Below are 19,864 nucleotides of genomic sequence, written 5' to 3' on the forward strand. Positions count from 1 at the left end.
CCATGATAATTCGTGCGCACATTTTCCTTTAATTGAGCCCTCGAATTACGTGCGCACAATATAATAAAACAAGTGCACAATATAATAAAACGTGCACAAAATATAATAAAATGAGTGCACAATATAATAAAACGTGCGCACAATATAATAAAACAAGTGCACAATATAATAAAACGTGCACAAAATATAATAAAATGAGTGCACAATATAATAAAACGTGCGCACAATATAATAAAACGTGCGCACAGTCTCTCCACATGCAAAACATTTTACGATGACACTTCCAGGGCTCTGTAATTACCCTTTGTTTTTAAGATATTAAAAATATTGAACAATATTGACAAAAGAAAGATTATGTGAGTTTCTTGTGTATTTCAGTGTCTAATGTTAATATTACACAAATGTTTATCGACTTGTATTCCCACTGGGTGACAACATCCTTGGATTGGAACATTTTAGGCCAAAATGCCTATGGTCAGAACAACCTAGGCAGAAATTCCTATTGAACAACTCCAATCAGAAGATTAGTGGATAACAATGATACACCAAGGTGGCCAATGATGAAACCTGAACCTGTAAGTAAGTAAAAGTCCTTGATTGGTATATATATATATATATATATGCCTTTTTGCATTTACGCAATATCTCTAAAATCAGAAAGGTCTTGTCTCAGAGTGATGCTGAAAAACTAATTCATGCATTTATTTCCTCTAGGCTGGACTATTGTAATTCTTTATTATCAGGTTGTCCTAAAAGTTCCCTAAAAAGCCTTCAGTTAATTCAAAATGCTGCAGCTAGAGTACTGACGGGGACTAGCAGGAGAGAGCATATCTCACCCGTGTTGGCCTCTCTTCATTGGCTTCCTGTTAATTCTAGAATAGAATTTAAAATTCTTCTTCTTACTTATAAGGTTTTGAATAATCAGGTCCCATCTTATCTTAGGGACCTCGTAGTACCATATCACCCTAATAGAGCGCTTCGCTCTCAGACTGCAGGCTTACTTGTAGTTCCTAGGGTTTGTAAGAGTAGAATGGGAGGCAGAGCCTTCAGCTTTCAGGCTCCTCTCCTGTGGAACCAGCTCCCAATTCAGATCAGGGAGACAGATACCCTCTCTACTTTTAAGATTAGGCTTAAAACTTTCCTTTTCGCTAAGGCTTATAGTTAGGGCTGGATCGGGTGACCCTGGACTATCCCTTGGTTATGCTGCTTTAGACGTAGACTGTGGGGGGGTTCCCATGATGCACTGTTTCTTTCTCTTTTTGCTCTGTATGCATCACTCCGCATTTAATCATTGGTGATCGATCTCTGCCCCCCTCCACAGCATGTCTTTTTCCTGGTTCTTTCCCTCAGCCCCAACCAGTCTCAGCAGAAGACTGCCCCTCCCTGAGCCTGGTTCTGCTGGAGGTTTCTTCCTGTTAAGAGGGAGTTTTTCCTTCCCACTGTTGCCAAGTGCTTGCTCACAGGGGGTCGTTTTGACCGTTGGGGTTTTTCATAATTATTGTATGGCCTTGCCTTACAATATAAAGCGCCTTGGGGCAACTGTTTGTTGTGATTTGGCGCTATATAAAAAAAAAAGTTGATTGATTGATATATATATATATATATATATATATATATATATATATATATATATATATATATATATATATATATATATATATATATATATACACACTACCAGTCAAAGGTTTGGACTGGTAGCATTTATATACAGTATATATGCACTCAAAATAATTAAAGGGACACTTTTTAATCAGAGTATAACATCAAGTCCATTTAACTTCTGGGATATTGATCTGGTTAGTTAAATAGCAGAGGGGGTTAGTAATCAGTCTCAGCTTTGGTGTTAATGAAATTAACAACAAGTGCACTAGAGGGGCAACAAAGAGATGACACCCAAAACAGGAAAGGTTTTACAGTTGGAGGCTACTGACATTTTTCCCTCATCTTTGTTGACTGATTTTTTTTTTCACTAGTTTTGCATTTGGCTTTGGTCAGTGTCACCACTCGTGGCATGGTGCGGTACCTGGACCCTACAGAGGTTACACAGCTCCTCCAGGATGGCACCTCAATGTGTGCCATTGCCAGAAGGCTTGCTGTGTCTCCCAGCACAGGCTCAAGTGAATGGAGCAAATTCCAGGAGGCAGTTACTCCAGGAGAGCTGGACAGGGCCGTAGTTGGTCCTTAACCCATCAGCAGGACCAGTACCTGCTCTGTTGTGTAAGGAGGAACAGGATGAGCACTGCCGGAGCCCTACAAAATGACCTCCAGCAGGACACTGGTGTGAACGTCTCTGATCAAACAATCAGAAACAGACTTCATGAGGGTGGCCTGAGGGCCTGACGTCCTGTAGTGGGTTTTGTGCTCACTGACCAGCTCCGTGGAGCTCGACTGCCATTTGCCATAGAACACCAGAATTGGCAGGTCCACCGCTGGTGCCCTGTGTTTTACCACACATGAGATCAAGTTCAACCTGAGCACATGTTATGGATGTGAAGGGGTCTGAAGACACTGTGTAGAATGTAATACTGCCTGCAACATCATTCATCATGACTCATTTTGTGGTGGATCAGTGATGGTCAGGGGAGGCATATCTCTGTAAAGACACACAGACATCTACAGGCTAGACAACAATACCCTGACTGCTATCAGGTATCGTGACGGAATCCTTGGACTCGTTGTATGACCCTACACTGGTGCAGTGAGTAACTCCTGGTGCAGGACAATGCCCGGCCTCATGTGGTGAGAGTATGCAGGCAGTTCCTGGAGGTTGAAGGAATTGATACCATTGACTGGCTCCAACACTCACCTGTCCTAAATCCAATAGAACCCCTCTGGGACATGCTTAGGTCCATCCGACACCGCCAGGTTGCACCTCAGGCAGACCAGGAGCTAAGTGATGCCCTGGTCCAGATCTGGGAGGAGATCCCCCAGAACACCATCTGTCATCCCATTAGGAGTGTGACCTGACATTATCAGGCCTGCATACAAGCACGTGGGGGCCAAAAAACTACAAAGTACCATTTTGAGCTGCTGCAATGAATTTTTGGCAAAACATTTTTTCACTTTGATTTTCAGGGTGATTTTGTGTGATTCACCCCTCTGTAGGTCCCCCATTGAGATCAGATGTGTTTTCAAAGTGCTCCTTTTGCCTAAAATGTGGCTGAAATTATTAATAATATCAGTCGTGATCCTTGTTTCTCAGAGGCACATCAGATTGAACCATCAGCAGCATATTACTGTCAGCTTGTCAGGCCTTTTTGTCTCGTTCAAGCACACCACGCTTTCTGTTTTACCCATCAGCCAACAGCAATATTAACAGGTCAAAATAAATCCAATAAACCAAAATGCAGAATCCTATATTTAATTACATGAATTAGGATGTTGGCAGAGAAAGCACAATGCGCATAGTGGCGTCTTTATTAGCGAGCATTTATCAGCCAATTGCAGTTGCTGTGATTATAAAATTTAACTGTATTTAACCACATTAGCAGAACAGTGTGCACTGCCGGGTTGTTGTGTGTAATTGTTCGGAAGAGAAGACGTTTATAATTGAATAATTTTGGATTCACGGGCTGATAAGGAATGGGAAAAGGAAGCAAGTCTCTGCACATTGGTTGCAATCCTGGTCCATCGTCTTCTCATTAGGCTGAGTCAAAGAAAGCCTTGTGGTGGTTTTGCTGTTGGCCGGCGACTGCTGCAGTGCGAGTGAGAGGAAAAGTATAATGGTGTTCTCAGAAAGCCTGGGGTCACAAGGGTAACGCTGAACAAGATGCTCATACTGGATTATACACGATCATATTTGCAAAGATAGTTGATAGCAAATTGATGCAATTATTATTATTATTATTATTATTTTGCTGGACTGGCAAGAACCAGGGGTGGCTCTGCCTTCAGGTAATGGGGGGATGGGGGTGGGAGGGTCTTTTTTTAATCATAACATGCAATGAAATTGATGTAAATTGGAATGTTTCTCTCCCCTACTACTCAGGTGTTCCAGGGGTAATAATCGATAGCTTTATTTTTCCCACATTCTTGTTATGTGCCGACGCGGGTTGAGGAGCGGACCTGCGTCTGACTGAACCCAGCGCTAAATAATCAGAAAGCGGTTCCAAAAACAAAACAATTTTATTTTCCCCTCTTGTGCAATACTTCGTGTACAACATAAAAGTGCGTTTGTCTGGCGGAGTGAAGGACGGCGCGCTCTCCAGCACCCAAAGGGATCGAAGCCCGGCGCTTCTGGACTCAACTTCACCGCCAAACACCCTCCAGGTGGACACGACAAACTGACTCTGTGAAGGTTAGAAGAGGTGAGGTAAGTCAACAGCTACAACTAATATCCTTCAAAGGCACACACTATCAGCAACACATTCAGGTCTGAATTTAAGCTTTATGTAAATGAGCTGCCTCTCACAACAGGTGGAGGATCATCAGTCCGCACGCCACGGCCGTGAGAAGCGAGCTGCACAATTCTCATCAATATTCACATATACTGCGTAACAAAATACCAAATTACTATTAACACTTATTCAGACAATCAATCACCTCTGATGTGTGCTGACAGCATGTGTCCCTCACCCGTCCTCCTTCACAGGCACAATGTGTCAAACCCAGGCGCGGTCCTCAGCGTCTCAAAAACGAACGTCACAAGGTCGAGTTCCCGGCCATTCTGCTTGAATCACTCATGGCTTAAATGCAGAACGCCATCTCATTATCTGCTTCAGCTGAAAGTCTTTAAGTCTGCACGTGAGCATCATCCACAGGTGCTGCGAGTCATTAGGCCTGCACATGAACATCCTCCACAAGTGCAGCCAATAATGTTGATGAGGGTGAAGGATTCTTCTGCCAGCACCATCTCCACAGACAAAAACCAGTTTGCATACCACCTGGAGAGCAAAGAAAAGAAAACAACACAAAAACATCCAGCCAAACCCCCCAACACACAACAATTCTAAGGAAATTGGGAAGCTGAATACAGACTCTCAACTCATTGTTTTTAATACATAATTTTGATTTAAATCTCACTATAAAGCAAGAAATGTGTGTGTGTGTGTGTGTGTGTGTGTGTGTGTGTGTGTGTGTGTGTGTGTGTGTGTGTGTGTGTGTGTGTGTGTGTGTGTGTGTGTGTGGCATATCTCTCTGACTGTTTGTCAGATCAACCTCAGCTTTTGGATGTGGCTTGCACATGGCACAGTGATGTGCATCCTTTATTCTGAAAAGTTTTGGGATTAATTTTCAAAATCTTGATTTTGACATTAAACCTTTATTTTGACATTGTAACATGAGTACTTCCAAGATGGCTCCCTCCGTGGTGTCTCTGCCTTGCAAAACCTCTGTTTGTATAAGGATTTCCATCAAAATTTGTTTCCATGTTCCGTTTGTTTTGATTTTATTCAGAAGCCTTGGTGGTGCTTAAACTCAAAACTGGCTTATCAGTAGCCGACAGTATTAAAAGTCACTGGTTAGTGGTTGGCTGTAACGTCTGCTAAAACCTTTTGCAGTTTATCGGTTTAGCATTCTAAAAGCTAACTTTTCAGTTAGCGGATTAGCGGTTATTGACACTAACTTTGTGGTTAGCTGTGCCGACCACTGATTTTGTCATATTAAAACCTTTAACGTAATTATATATATATATATATATATATATATATATATATATATATATATATATATATATGGCTTTATTTTACACAAAACGGGCTCTTCTCTAAAAGAGACCGTGTGGATAAAATCAAGTGAACCTTTTCTTCTGTGGAGTTTAATGGCAGCCACCATCCTTATTGTTGCATTGCTGCCACCTTCTGCATCAGTCCGTTATAGCAGCACTAAATCCTCTCGATGATTCCAGTGTTTTTAAAAGCTAACTTTTCAGTTAGCGGATTAGCGGTTATTGACACTAACTTTGTGGTTAGCTGTGCCGACCACTGATTTTGTCATATTAAAACCTTTAACGTAATTATATATATATATATATATATATATATATACTCAACAAAAATATAAACGCAACACTTTTGGTTTTGCTCCCATTTTGTATGAGATGAACTCAAAGATCTAAAACTTTTTCCACATACACAATATCACCATTTCCTTCAAATATTGTTCACAAACCAGTGTAAATCTGTGATAGTGAGCACTTCTCCTTTGCTGAGATAATCCATCCCACCTCACAGGTGTGCCATATCAAGATGCTGATTAGACACCATGATTAGTGCACAGGTGTGCCTTAGACTGCCCACAATAAAAGGCCACTCTGAAAGGTGCAGTTTTATCACACAGCACAATGCCACAGATGTCGCAAGATTTGAGGGAGCGTGCAATTGGCATGCTGACAGCAGGAATGTCAACCAGAGCTGTTGCTCGTGCATTGAATGTTCATTCCTCTACCATAAGCCGTCTCCAAAGGCGTTTCAGAGAATTTGGCAGTACATCCAACCAGCCTCACAACCACAGACCACGTGTAACCACACCAGCCCAGGACCTCCACATCCAGCATGTTCACCTCCAAGATCGTCTGAGACCAGCCACTCGGACAGCTGCTGAAACAATCGGTTTGCATAACCAAAGAATTTCTGCACAAACTATCAGAAACCGTCTCAGGGAAGCTCATCTGCATGCTCATCATCCTCATCGGGGTCTCGACCTGACTCCAGTTCGTCGTCATAACTGACTTGAGTGGGCAAATGCTCACATTCGCTGGCGTTTGGCACGTTGGAGAGGTGTTCTCTTCACGGATGAATCCCGGTTCACACTGTTCAGGGCAGATGGCAGACAGTGTGTGTGGCGTCGTGTGGGTGAGCGGTTTTCTGATGTCAATGTTGTGGATCGAGTGGCCCATGGTGGCGGTGGGGTTATGGTATGGGCAGGCGTCTGTTATGGATGAAGAACACGGGTGCATTTTATTGATGGCATTTTGAATGCACAGAGATACCGTGACGAGATCCTGAGGCCCATTGTTGTGCCATACATCCAAGAACATCACCTCATGTTGCAGCAGGATAATGCACGTCCCCATGTTGCAATTCTTGCAATTCTTGGAAGCTGAAAATGTCCCAGTTCTTGCATGGCCGGCATACTCACCGGACATGTCACCCATTGAGCATGTTTGGGATGCTCTGGACCGGTGTATACGACAGCGTGTACCAGTTCCTGCCAATATCCAGCAACTTCGCACAGCCATTGAAGAGGAGTGGACCAACATTCCACAGGCCACAACTGACAACCTGATCAACTCTATGCGAAGGAGATGTGTTGCACTGCATGAGGCAAATGGTGGTCACACCAGATACTGACTGGTATCCCCCCCAATAAAACAAAACTGCACCTTTCAGAGTGGCCTTTTATTGTGGACAGTCTAAGGCACACCTGTGCACTAATCATGGTGTCTAATCAGCATCTTGATATGGCACACCTGTGAGGTGGGATGGATTATCTCAGCAAAGGAGAAGTGCTCACTATCACAGATTTAGACTGGTTTGTGAACAATATTTGAGGGAAATGGTGATATTGTGTATGTGGTAAAAGTTTTAGATCTTTGAGTTCATCTCATACAAAATGGGAGCAAAACCAAAAGTGTTGCATTTATATTTTTGTTGAATGTAAAATCATTGGCATTTACATATTTGTCTGTCTGTCTGTTAGCAGGATTACGTGGCCATGGAAGCTCCCATTCAACTTTGGACGTGATCTGGATCAGGATTTTGTATTCACGTTTTACTTTATATAGGCTTTGAAGCATTACTGTTCACAGAATAACGTCATTTTCAACACAGATACATATTAGGCCATGGAATAATCCATTTAATTTTGGAGGTGATCTGGATCCGGATGTGGATTCTGGATCAAGTTTCATTTTATATAGGCTTAGAAGCATTACTGTTAGCAGAATAACGTCTAAACTATTCCACGGATTTTGACAACATTTTCAACACAGATACATATTAGGCCATTAAATTCTGGAGGTGATCTGGATCCGAATCCGGGTTCAGGATCAAGATTTCAATTTATATACGCTTTGAAGGATTGCGTCAAAGCTACTTCACGGATTCTCACCAAATTTGCACCACAGATATTAAGGAACAGAAAATCCCACTGAATTTTGGAGGTGATCTGGATCCGGATTGGCGACATCAAAAATCTCTGATTGCTCTTGTTTAGAATTCAATTGGTCTGGTGGTGGTATTTTGCATTATTATGCGGAATTGATCTGGTGATTGTCTTTTTTAAATTAATTTTTTAACTCCCAATTTTCTGTTGGAGAACAAACTTCCTACGGGCACTGCACTAGTACTGTTAATCTTCTAATTCTGCACAAAACAGTGTTCATCAATCAGCATGACATTTCCCATATTTATCACACCTTTGCAATGCCAAGCCAATTCAAGCATTTTCCAGGGAATTGCTACCTTAAAATGCAATGTATTCCTGATTGATTTTGTTCCAGAACTCACCATCATATTTGTTTCCTCACTGTTTCACACTTTGAAGAGCAGAATGACATCACTAATGAGCTCCAAGCCTGAGGATTCCCAATCCCAGGCAGTGAATGTGCACATGATCAGCCAGTAGACCAGGACATGTGGTCAGGGTTAAAGGCCATCTCACCCCCATTTCTGCTCCCCTGCACTGCTGCACAGAGGAAGTTGGAGTGCATACATGCAGACTCACAGAATCAAGCATGCAGATGTGTAATGACATGCACAAGTCACACGCACAGCCAGGAAGCATTCCTTGTTGCTCCTCCATGGCCTGACCCAGGAACAGTCCCCCTGAAACAACCATGTTCTCGGCACCGTAATGACTTGCTTCTGGTGCTTGTAAACACAGGCCACCCAGAGAGAGGTAGGCGGGGTTGAGGGCTTGCACTAACCTAGAGGCTACTCTTCTCTAGCCAACTGCCATGTCTTGTGACCTGACCTACGGGTTGCCGAGCTGGAACAACATGCAAATAGCTTCAGCAGTGTAAAGAAGCATCTGCAAAAACAACCAAAGAAATATGACGCCGTGTTTTTTCTGGACTACTTTTCTTTAAAACCCAATTTCAGACATGAGGCAAAAGGTCCAAATTAATGCACACACTCACACACACTGAGCGTTCTGACTAATGGTAAAAATGATGCAAATGTGTGGTCAGGTAAAGGAGGAAGTGTACCTGTTAACTAGTTCATCACTCACCTGCACAATGCAAAACAAGTCTCCAAGCTGACGACAAATCCAACTTATAATCTGGTATATGCATTAACTACAGGGTCATTCTACTGCTCTATGTGTTGGACACCGTCATGTCAAGGGTCATTCTTTATGGGATTGAGTCCCAGTTACTTCATATTTAGCAATGAGAAGAATCTATTGCCAGGCCAAGAAGTCAAAACTATCAACCACTTCCAAGCTCTTCGAGTACACATGAATATTGTTGATTTTCTCAAAGCATTTGATTCAGTTGATTGGGCTGCTCTATGGAACATCTTGGGAATTTGAGAGATCCTCAGTAAGTTGGTGGACAACATAGCCAGCTCATACAAAGGAGGATAGTGGTCAGGTGCAGTGGTGGGCACAGCTAACCAAAAAGTTAGCTTTGACAACCATTAATCAGAATCTGAAAAGATATCTTTTATGATGCTAAACCGATAAACTGTGAAAACATTTATCTTTATTACAGATAACCGATAACTTTTAGTATTGATTCGGACATGACCACATCAGACTACACTGTCGGCTTCTGATAGTTTCACTTTCACTTTTCACTGCTGGGTAAATTCAAGGATCACAAACACGTAAGAACGCACGATAAATGAATGAATAAAAAAATAAAACCCCAAACACTGTCATCATCTTTCAAAAGCAGTAAAACACAGTATTAGAAGTTACAGTTTATCTCTGTATTATATACATGAACTAAAAAGCTGCTGCTTTTTTTCCACACACTTTGAACCCTGCGGCTTAAACAACCAAAATACGTCCATAAATGCATTGATTGGCAGAGTAAAAGATACATAGTAAATATAAATGCTTACCTGTTATTTTCAGTGGGATTCATCTGAAGAAATAAACTACATAAAGAGTCCTTTTTTTAAATTGAAAACAGTGTCTAAACCAGGGGTGGGCAACTTGTTCCAGAAAGGGCCAAGACGGTGCAGGTTTTCTTTGCAGCCACTGACTCCACCAGGTGATTTCACTGATTCATATCACTTTGAGCAGATGGAATCAGTTAATCAGTGAAATCACCTGGTGGACTCAGTGGCTGCAAAGAAAACCTGCACCCTCGTGGCCCTTTCTGGAAGAAGTTGCCCACCCCTGGTCTAAACGGTGAAAACCCTATCCCTCTGTAACGCAGCTGCACCGCGAGAGCTCCTCTCCCCAACTGAGTCTTGGTGATTAAATTATACCATCAGCCACAAAGAAATAAAATAAAATAATGTTGTGTTGATTTTAGGTTTTACAAATGTTTTTAAACCGTTAAGCTTTGCTCACTTTACCAGCAAAAAAATATCGGACTGAAAGTTATCGGAACTAAATTTATCGGAAGATAGTTGGTCCGATGATGGTTTTAAAACTTATCTGAAAAGCTAATCCACTAGCAAAAACATAAGCTTCGATAATTATCTGTTACTGGATTAGCTGAACTGTGCCCACCACTGGTCAGGTGGAGTTGTGCCATGTGGAGTTGAGGTAGACTCCCTGACTTCCTCCCAGTGAATTCCATCGTTTGTCAGGGATGTGTTTTGGATCCTGCCTTGTTCAATGCTTGCATGGACTAGGTTCTGGTTAGTGTTGTGGTCTATTTGTCAGTGGGAAAACATCACTGGGCTTGGCTTTGCAGGTGATGCTGTGATCTTTGTGGGATCAGTGGATGACTGGACTGTGTCACTTGAGTAGCTGAGAGGAGTCCAAGTGTTTGGATTTATGATTGACCTGGATGAAGACTAAGGGCCCGGTCACACGGCACACGACAACAGCTAAACGAAGGAAAGTCACAAATCATTGAGAAAAAGTGGACGAATGAGCCTGCACTTCTCCCATCACCAAAAAGCCTGCGAATCAAGAGTGCATAAAGGAACAAAACAAAACCGAAACTAACAAAAGAAAAATGACGTGAACAGCGACCTTGATGCATTAAAGAAAATCAAAACGAAACATTCATGATGACGTGACTTGAAAACGGGTATCAGACAGAGTGCCAGCCTGTGCTGTCCGCAGCACCTGCAGGTGCGAGCTCTGGTTGTCTTGATAACAGGTTTGTTCACGACAACGTGTATGCACATGTGCGTTCCGGCCGTTTGAGGCTGGGACGTTAAAGTAGTTGATAAAATGTTCTTGCCATTATTGTGTCTATATGAAAACATTGCTTTTCATCCCACACATGGATGATCATGTTCAGCTCATCGGATCTTTAGTTTTTGATCCATTCAGATATCGTCAATGTTCATGCAAGAAGTCGGAGTTGGGAGGTTGGACGACGAACAAACGGAACACTGACTGTATGGGAACTATGCAAATGATGAGGAACCATCATGACAAAAAGCAAAACAGAATATGGATGAATTGAGCTTGTCATCAGGATTTGTTCACATTTGTCAACAGTTCTGACGAAGCGCCAGCTACAGGAATGAAGCTGGACGATGGTTAAATGATGTCTCAGAAAGTCACCGTAAGTCCAGATTTCTTGTTTCGTTTCGGCTTCAGTGTCCTTGGTTAGTGCCGTGTGACTGGGGCTTTAGATCCAAGTTTCTTACGACTTCATGACAAGCCATCAAAAATGTACCTGCGTGTAGTGAGTGCTGAATCTGTTAAAACATTCACTTATCTCTGTGGTGAACTTCATCTCTCTGGACTACTGCCTTTGAGATGGAGAGATGCCTGGGAAAAACATATAGAGTCACAAGGTTCCTGGATAGACATGTTTGGTGATGCCAACTCTTTTGCAAGAGCATGAAAGTCTAATTCTTTATGGTCCCGGTGGTTCCTGATTTATTATATGGTTGTAAGGCTTCAGTGTTAACCAGTTGCCTAAGGTGATGTCTTTGTACTCGGTGGTCTCTCTGCAGGGCCTTGGGTATCACTGAAATGACTGTGTCAAATGAATGGTTACTTGCGGAGACTCAGATGAGGCTTTGGGCAGCACGGTGGATTAGTGGTTAGCACAGTCACCTCACAGCAAGAAGGTCATGGGTTTGAGTCCCGCCTGTGTTTTTTATGTGTGGAGTTTGCATGTTCTCCCCGTGTTTACATGGGTTTCCTCTGGGTGCTCCGGTTTCCTCCCACATTTGAAGACAGGCAGGTTAGGTGAAATGGAAACTTTATAATTGTCCAGGTCTTGTAAAAGAGGTCTTGATCTCAGTGGGACTAACCTGGTTAAATAAAGGTTAAATTAAAATGCAAAACATACAACCTGCACTGTGAGGGAATGTCGGCTATGACGTTATGGCCATGAGGTGTGTTTCTTGACAAATTAGAGGAATCCAGCAGTTGTAAAAGTACAAGGGGATGCCCACATATTAGCTAGCTAAAGCCTATAGGTGGATAATTTGTGGAGGTGGGGATGGACTGGCATTCTGCTTGGGTGGTTGCCACCCAGTATCTAGGGTGTTTCCATAGTCTTAAGGATGCTGTGATGCATGGCACCAGCACATGCTTCTATATGCACAAGAATAACAGATGTCAGCCTTGATGCTTTATAGTCCTGCAGGGAAAATGATGTGTTTGTAAAAACATTTATTCAAATTTATTTATGTGGAACTAAGGTAATAATAATCATTTACTGTACACTGGCTCAGTTTTTTTTTATTCAGAATCAGAATCACAGTAGCCTTTATTTACCAAGTATCTACACAAATACAAGGAATTTGACTCCGGTTTGAATTGTACTCTCTCTGTACAAGCATGTATGAATATTCACTAAACACTAAATAATTCACAGTAAAACTGTGCAAATAAATGAGCAAATGAAATAAAATGTACTTTTTAGAGTTGCATAGAGACATCTAGTGTTTCTATGACCCTGTCTGGTCCCATGTACTCCCCTGTTTTGGTCTTTGTTACAGTCTGTCTGCGTCCGCTTTACACTTTAATCCTCTGATTTTGATTTTCAGTTTAGGATTACTTTGGTCACTGGTTTTATTTTACATTTTACCACTAGAGTCATTGCTTGTAATTTCTGTTAGTTTTGGCTTTTGTCACATATTAGTTTCAGCCCCTGCCTTTAATTCTCTTGTTGATCATTTCAACTTCTCACCTTTGTTTTTCTTGGTTTTGTTTATTTGCTCCTTCCATGTGTAGATTATTTTGCGTTATATTTTTGATTCACCTTTCACCTTATTTCTGTCTGCTTAGTTTTCACTCTACTGCACTCTCTTGCAGCAGCTCACTGCATCTTTGTCTCCTCCCTCCACGCCTCCATTTCGTCAGCATTGCTTTTTGCTTCACTGCACCTTCTTGCTCTCATCTTCGCCTCTTTGTTCCGCACACCTGTCCCTTGTTTACTGTGATTGCCACATCTGTTATTTAAGCCTTGTGTGTTTTGTTCTTCTTGCTAGTTTGTTGTTTCTGTAACACTGGTCCAAGCCTTTTGTCATAGTCCTGACTGTCTTGCTGATTTTTTGACATTGCTTTGTGTTTTTGGGCCACGGTTTTGTCTCAGCCTTTGAACTCTATGTTACTGTGTTTTGGACCTTGGCTAGTTTTTGACCACGCCTCAGCCTTACCCCTGCCTGATACCTCTGCTACGCTGACTGCTGCCCTGTTTACCGAGCTACAGGCAGTAGTCTCAGAGCCACGTCACCTTACAGCATGACATCTAGTAAACTTTACCATTAAAATAATTTGGTCAAGAACCAGCTGTTGAAAATAACACAGATCATCCTTGTAGTGCAGCAGATAAGAGAATATTTAGAGGGGAATCCTGCAAATGGTGATAAAAGCATCAAATTCGACAGAAATACTCCTCAGACAATACTTTTTTGAAAAAACAAAACAAAAAACTATTGGCCACTTAACCCCTTAATGCCCGAATTTATATAGCTGTATATAAAAAATGTTTTGTGTGTGTTTTTGCCTTTAAGTAGATGGTAAATAATGTTGAGATTATTAATTTCACTTTTGCACAAAAACTAGATAGTGATATTGGGTATTCTGGTAATGACTTTATGTTATAATGTTATAATAATAATGATGGTATGTTGCAAATTTACAACAACGGGCATACAGGTCAATTTGGTAAGTTGCATATTTGAGTCAGAGATTGTAGCATATATGCGACGATGGGCGTTAAGGGGTTAAATTTTCAATCGGTGGTCAGGTAGGGGTCAATTGAAGAATTACACAGAGGTCAAAATTAAAAGATGCTCCAATCATATTGAAAAATATTCCACATTATTTGCCTGATCATAAAAATTCCAAAAAGGTATAGTTTGGACTATCTGTGACTGAATTCTATGGAGTTACGGAATAAAAACAGCAAGAATGGTGACAAAGATCAGTTTCATTTTGTACAGGAGTCAAAAGTTAAAGTTGCTCCAATTTTGGTAAAAAGTGATGCAAAGTACTAGTTGAGTTAACACGGTTTTAAAAAGGAATAGTTTGGACCATGTATCATCCTTACTTATCACGTTACGGGGTAACATATGTCACATGTCATAGAATCCAATAGACGTAGACCTTGTTTGACCTTTACTTTGGAGAACAAGCATTCAACACTATTCCATTTATTAATCCTGTTAGCGCAACCTATAATTTGCATCGCTTTTTACCCAAATTGAAGCAACTTTATTTTTTGACCCCTGTACAAAATGAAACTGACCTTTGTCACCATTCTTGCTGTTTTTAATCCCGTAACTCCATAGAATTCAGTCACAGATAGTCCAAACTATACCTTTTTGGAATCTTTATGATCAGGCAAATAACATGAAATATTTTTCAATATGATTGGAGCATCTTTTGATTTTGACCTCTGTGTAATTCTTTAATTGACCCCTACCTGACCACCGATTGAAAAGTCAAGTGGCCAAAAGTTTTTTTCAAAAGAGTGTCTAAGGAGTATTTCTGCCGAATTTGATGCTTTTATCATGATTGTTTCAGTTATCTGCTGCACTATTGCCCTTCCTTGGTCTGTTGAAATGAGAGTGTATTGTGTTCTTAGTTTTTCAGGGTTTCCATCCTGGTGTGCTTACAGGAGGGAGAGATGAAAAATCTGTAGGTTCGTAATACATGAGGACCAGGTTTGAGAACCACTGATCTAGTAAAAAAAAAAAAAAACCCTCCATAATATGACCACATCATTAATGTACAACATTCACCACATCCTCATTGTAACTGCTTGGAAATGCAGAAGTACTATAGGTACATGTACATTTTCAAGCCTTCAGAACATCTTACAAAGTTGTGAAACAGTTTAATTATCTGAACATCCGAATGAATGAGTTCAACAGAAAAACTGCAGTTGGAAGCACAATTAACAACTGCTTGTGCAGGATGGCACTGTTTCAGAAGTTCGCAGAAGAATCACAAATGTTCTTTTAGCGTACAAAAATGTTTGTAAATGGCTCCTTTCTACCAAAGATTTTGCTTGTCCAACATGGGCAAACAGAAGACGGTGTGGGACAGAGCTTTACTTATGTGGAGGATTCATTTGGTATTGAAAGATGTTGGAGGCTGTCAGATGAAATAACAGTGTGATGACTGTTTCAAATCCAGACGCAGACACAGACTTTCATTAAAGATGATAGAGGCCTGGTCATGAACTCGTAGCCTGGACAAATAATGAAGCCAATTGTGGATCCACGATTTAAAAAAAAACAAAACAAAACACTAATAGCCTTCCATTCAAATTTTTAACAACAGGTTATTTTTGCACATTTTAGTGTTGAATTTTTTTGGAGTCTAATCTGAATTGAACCTGTCAGTGCCTCTGCAGATGTGCACGTTTGGCTGTGTGAAAGGCCAGATGTGTGAGACACCTGGAGCGGCCTGTCAACGCTAAAGAGGACCCGGCAGCAAGCAGGACAGTCGAGCCTGTCCAGGAGGACACAGATGCAGAGTCACACAGGCTGGCCATTGTGCAGATGCCATCCGCATGCACACACACACACACACACACACACACACACACACACCTGGGTTGATGCCAGTGTGGTGGACGATATATCAGAAAAATGTCAGCTGCTACTGTATCTTGCTGTTACTGAGACACACCAGTAACCCAAACTAGCTGTGAGACAGCAGAGGTCAAACAGAGGCCGACAAACAGATTTTCACTGCTGTTTTCAAACAATGACATTTTTTTGATGTTTTGTAAACAAAAGTCCTGATGCAGAACGAACACCCCCCCCCAACACACACACACACACACACACACACACACACACACACACACACACACACACACACACACACACACACACACACACACACACAAATCGGTCCGCCCTGCCTTCATTGCGCATGCATCATTCGCCGCAATTCACTGATTAGCACCTTGTTTCTGCTTAAAACTGCACTCCAGTCATCATCTGTCTCAGTGACAGATATCTGAAGCTTTTGTACATAAAATCAGCATTATTTCATAATACAAGACAGATGGAGCAATCAGAGCGCCACAGCTACAGGGGCTGCTAGCAGTTGCGTTCACTGCACGTCCATTATTTCAAAGCATCACCGAATATCGCCTTGTTTCTGCTTAAAACTGACTTTAGAATGATTGAAGAGGTTTTACCTTGTCATCTGATGGTTAATAATCCCATTAGTCCATTTGATTACTTTGGGTGAAGAGACTTTTTCCTCAGACGAGCTACTGATGCTTCAAAATGACATGTGCAGTGGAGGCAAGACGGACCGATTTTTAGGGGGACCGGTCGGTCTGCGACATCGGTAACAGGTTAGCACATTCTGTAAGGAGCCTAACGTAATCATTTCCTTTTTCTTTAGCTCGTGTTTCTGTGAGATTTACAATAAAGGTGACATTTGTGATATTTTAATGGGGGAACAAAAAAAAAAAAAACGGGGTGGGGGGGTTGTCCTGACAGGGGGGTTCGTGGTTACAACGCGCTCAACTTTTGTTCAGAATCAGCTTCTTATCACTGGTAAGGACGCGGCTTTCCCCTCACTCAAACCCACAGCTTCACAGTGCTTTAAACGGTCCACAGACTTCAATAGCGACACAAAGAGTGCAGCGAAACGAGACGAGTCATTGGATAAATGCTGGGCTTTGTCCCGCCCATCTGACGATCAGCGTGTCTGGGGGTCTATGGGGCAGTGGGCTGGCCTCGGCCGGCCCGGACGCTCAGCTTCTGCATGATGATTGGATGATCTGTCTGAGGCTGAATCCCTTTTTGATTGACAACGAAATGAGCGAATCAGCGATCTTTTGGTGTAAACATCCGTGGGAGCATTTTCATTCTTTTCTGAGTTGAACCGGAGACTTTCCTAATCCTCTTAGCGGCATTTTCTTTGTTAAAAACGACTAGCGACAAATCGAGCTTCTATTTCTGGTGGGTTTTTTGGGGTTTTTTTTTTGTAGCTGCTTGTGTTTGGAGACTGATTTCTATCACTCTTTCTGACTTCTATCGCAGTTTCTGTCCCTACCGAGCAGCGGGTGCTGCTGAGCTCCTCCACCGTCACAAAGCGGACACACTTCACACTAGCCTCGCGCCAGTCCCAGCTAGTGAGCTAGCTAGGTAGCAAGCTGCACATAATGGCAGACAATTTGAATGTTGTAGACCGGATTTTGGCGAAGCCGTTTGATAGTCTTCCTTACAAAGAAGCCATGGCTGCTGTCATGGCTTCAGCTCTCAATGGTTTGCAGGTCAAAGTTAAAGCAATAGCCCCCAGTGCAATGTTTGTGCTAAATGCTTATCTGAGTGCAGAATATTTTTTGCGTCACTCTCTGGGTTTGCCACATTTTTCTCAAAATCCACAAAGAGGATGTCTTTTCTTGAGTCTGCAGGCTGCTCAAGGTTGCCCAGAAATGCTCCTACTCGATGGAATTTCACATCACGGATAGTGAGCACTGGGGCAAACAATTATGATGCCCTCCTGCAAACTTTTGAGATGATCATTGCAGATAAGTCCATGGATGATGACACATTAGACTGTGCCAATTTCTTTGTGTTTGTTATTGCAGTAGTCATTAAAACCAGAAATTTGTTCTTGAAAATAGCTGTTGTGAGTTAATTTGTGGGATTGTGGGTGTTCTGGACAAAGTTAGTGTTTTCATGGGTGGTGGGGCGGAGGTGGTGGCCATGGTAGTGTGCGCGGGGGGGGGGGGGGGGGGGCGCACGCAGGGGGTTTCGCACGGGGAGTAAATCACTCTAGGACCGCCACTGTCTCCAGCACCAATTAGGCTTCCAATTAGGCGTATTTCATTGATTAAACCCCTTACTTTGAATAAACCTGCCTCATTTAATGGCCGGATCAAAACTTTGTCTGAAAAAATAAATGCCTGCATTAAATAAGCACCGGGAATTATGTGCATTAAAAATGACATTTGTCCAAATCACTGTGGAATGGTACCTTTTTTAAAATCCTAATGCCTCATTTATGCTTTTACAACTCCGTAGCTCTGTGGCTGTGCAATGACGCTGACGTACGCATGACCCTTTTGAAGTTTTCCATCGCATTGAGAGGAATCTTATTGCAATTTACCACAGGAACAGTGGATTTTTCTGTATCAGTTTGTCCCTCAACAACCTTCACTTCTTTATACATTCATCAACCTCTAAACCAATGTTACCGGTACGTGTAATTTCTTTTGATGAATTGCAGGTCATTTCAGCTTCTTTCTACTTTTTAGACTGTGTTGTGAAGTTAGTCATATTTGCATACTTTTCTGCCAAACCTATTTGTTCAATGATCGAAATGTAATCGGCAGGCACACTGCAAAAACTGCTAAAATATGATAGGAGAGGAAGGAGTGAAAACATAAAAGTGACCAATCGCATACCTTGTGATCTCCTTCATTTAGCAGGTGTGTATCAGAGTACAGGAAGGGTTCGCAGCCATGCAGAGGGCTCTGATCTAAAGCGGTTGTCTTTGGTTCATCACACCCTTGGATATGTGTGAAACATATCATATTACAGTGCAGACAGGAAGAAGCATTTTGATAATAATCGCAGGCCTTAAAGAAAGGCCTGCCTCGTTTAGGCACCAGGTCTGAGCACCATTTTGAAAAAAGAAAAAAAAAAAAAAAACACCCGGGCTTTTAATCAAGGAAATACAGTACCCACTTTTCTTGAATTGGCTAGTGTCAGTGCCGAACATCATTTCGTACCTCTGTTGTGACTTGTCATGCCCAGACTGCTCTGTCTTGTACATGCAAGGGGTTTTTAATGGACATACATTGCCATGGGATGGGAGTTTTGTCCAATGTGAGCGAAAATCCGCTTTACAAATCTGGTACATATGGTGTTTATTACATGGAAAACCATACAAAAGCATTGGAAACAATTGAGCTGCTGTGGAGACCCCTAACCAAAAGAAGAATAATGCAAATATGCATGATTTGTGACTTGTTCTTGGTCCGAATTGGAGAATTGGGCACAGGTGGTCTAAAACAAGGAACCTTGTCTTCTAGAAACAAGCACACATACTGCTGGGCTACCACAATGAGTAATAATGGAAAACCATGTACAGTAGCAACTGCTCCATGCTAGCTTACCATTGAGTGTTTAGCATAATTAGCACAGTCTCAAGCCATAATAAGAACATATTAATGAATTAGGTGAAGTGGAAATCATTGTTTTTTCTAGTACAGCATGACTGCAAACTGCATTGAAGTGTTTTTTTGTTTGTTTTGAAAGTTTATAGTTAATATATATCTAAACTTACAACATGGCTTCCCAAGCTACTACGACAGCTGCTATTTTATTTATTTTTC

The 19,864-nt window shown here is 41.8% G+C and overlaps 1 long non-coding RNA gene across 1 annotated transcript; it reads left to right on the top strand.

Annotated features, from left to right (window-relative positions):
- The first annotated feature begins 1,759 nt into the window (after nucleotides 1–1,759).
- LOC117528148 lies at nucleotides 1,760–14,855 on the top strand. Its single transcript, XR_004565685.1, has 3 exons — nucleotides 1,760–1,770; nucleotides 8,670–8,685; nucleotides 14,682–14,855. It is a non-coding gene; the product is annotated as an uncharacterized LOC117528148 (long non-coding RNA).
- The last annotated feature ends 5,009 nt before the right edge of the window (nucleotides 14,856–19,864 follow it).

The sequence above is a fragment of the Thalassophryne amazonica genome, chromosome 16 (assembly GCF_902500255.1).
Source record: "Thalassophryne amazonica chromosome 16, fThaAma1.1, whole genome shotgun sequence".
Taxonomy (NCBI): domain Eukaryota; kingdom Metazoa; phylum Chordata; class Actinopteri; order Batrachoidiformes; family Batrachoididae; genus Thalassophryne; species Thalassophryne amazonica.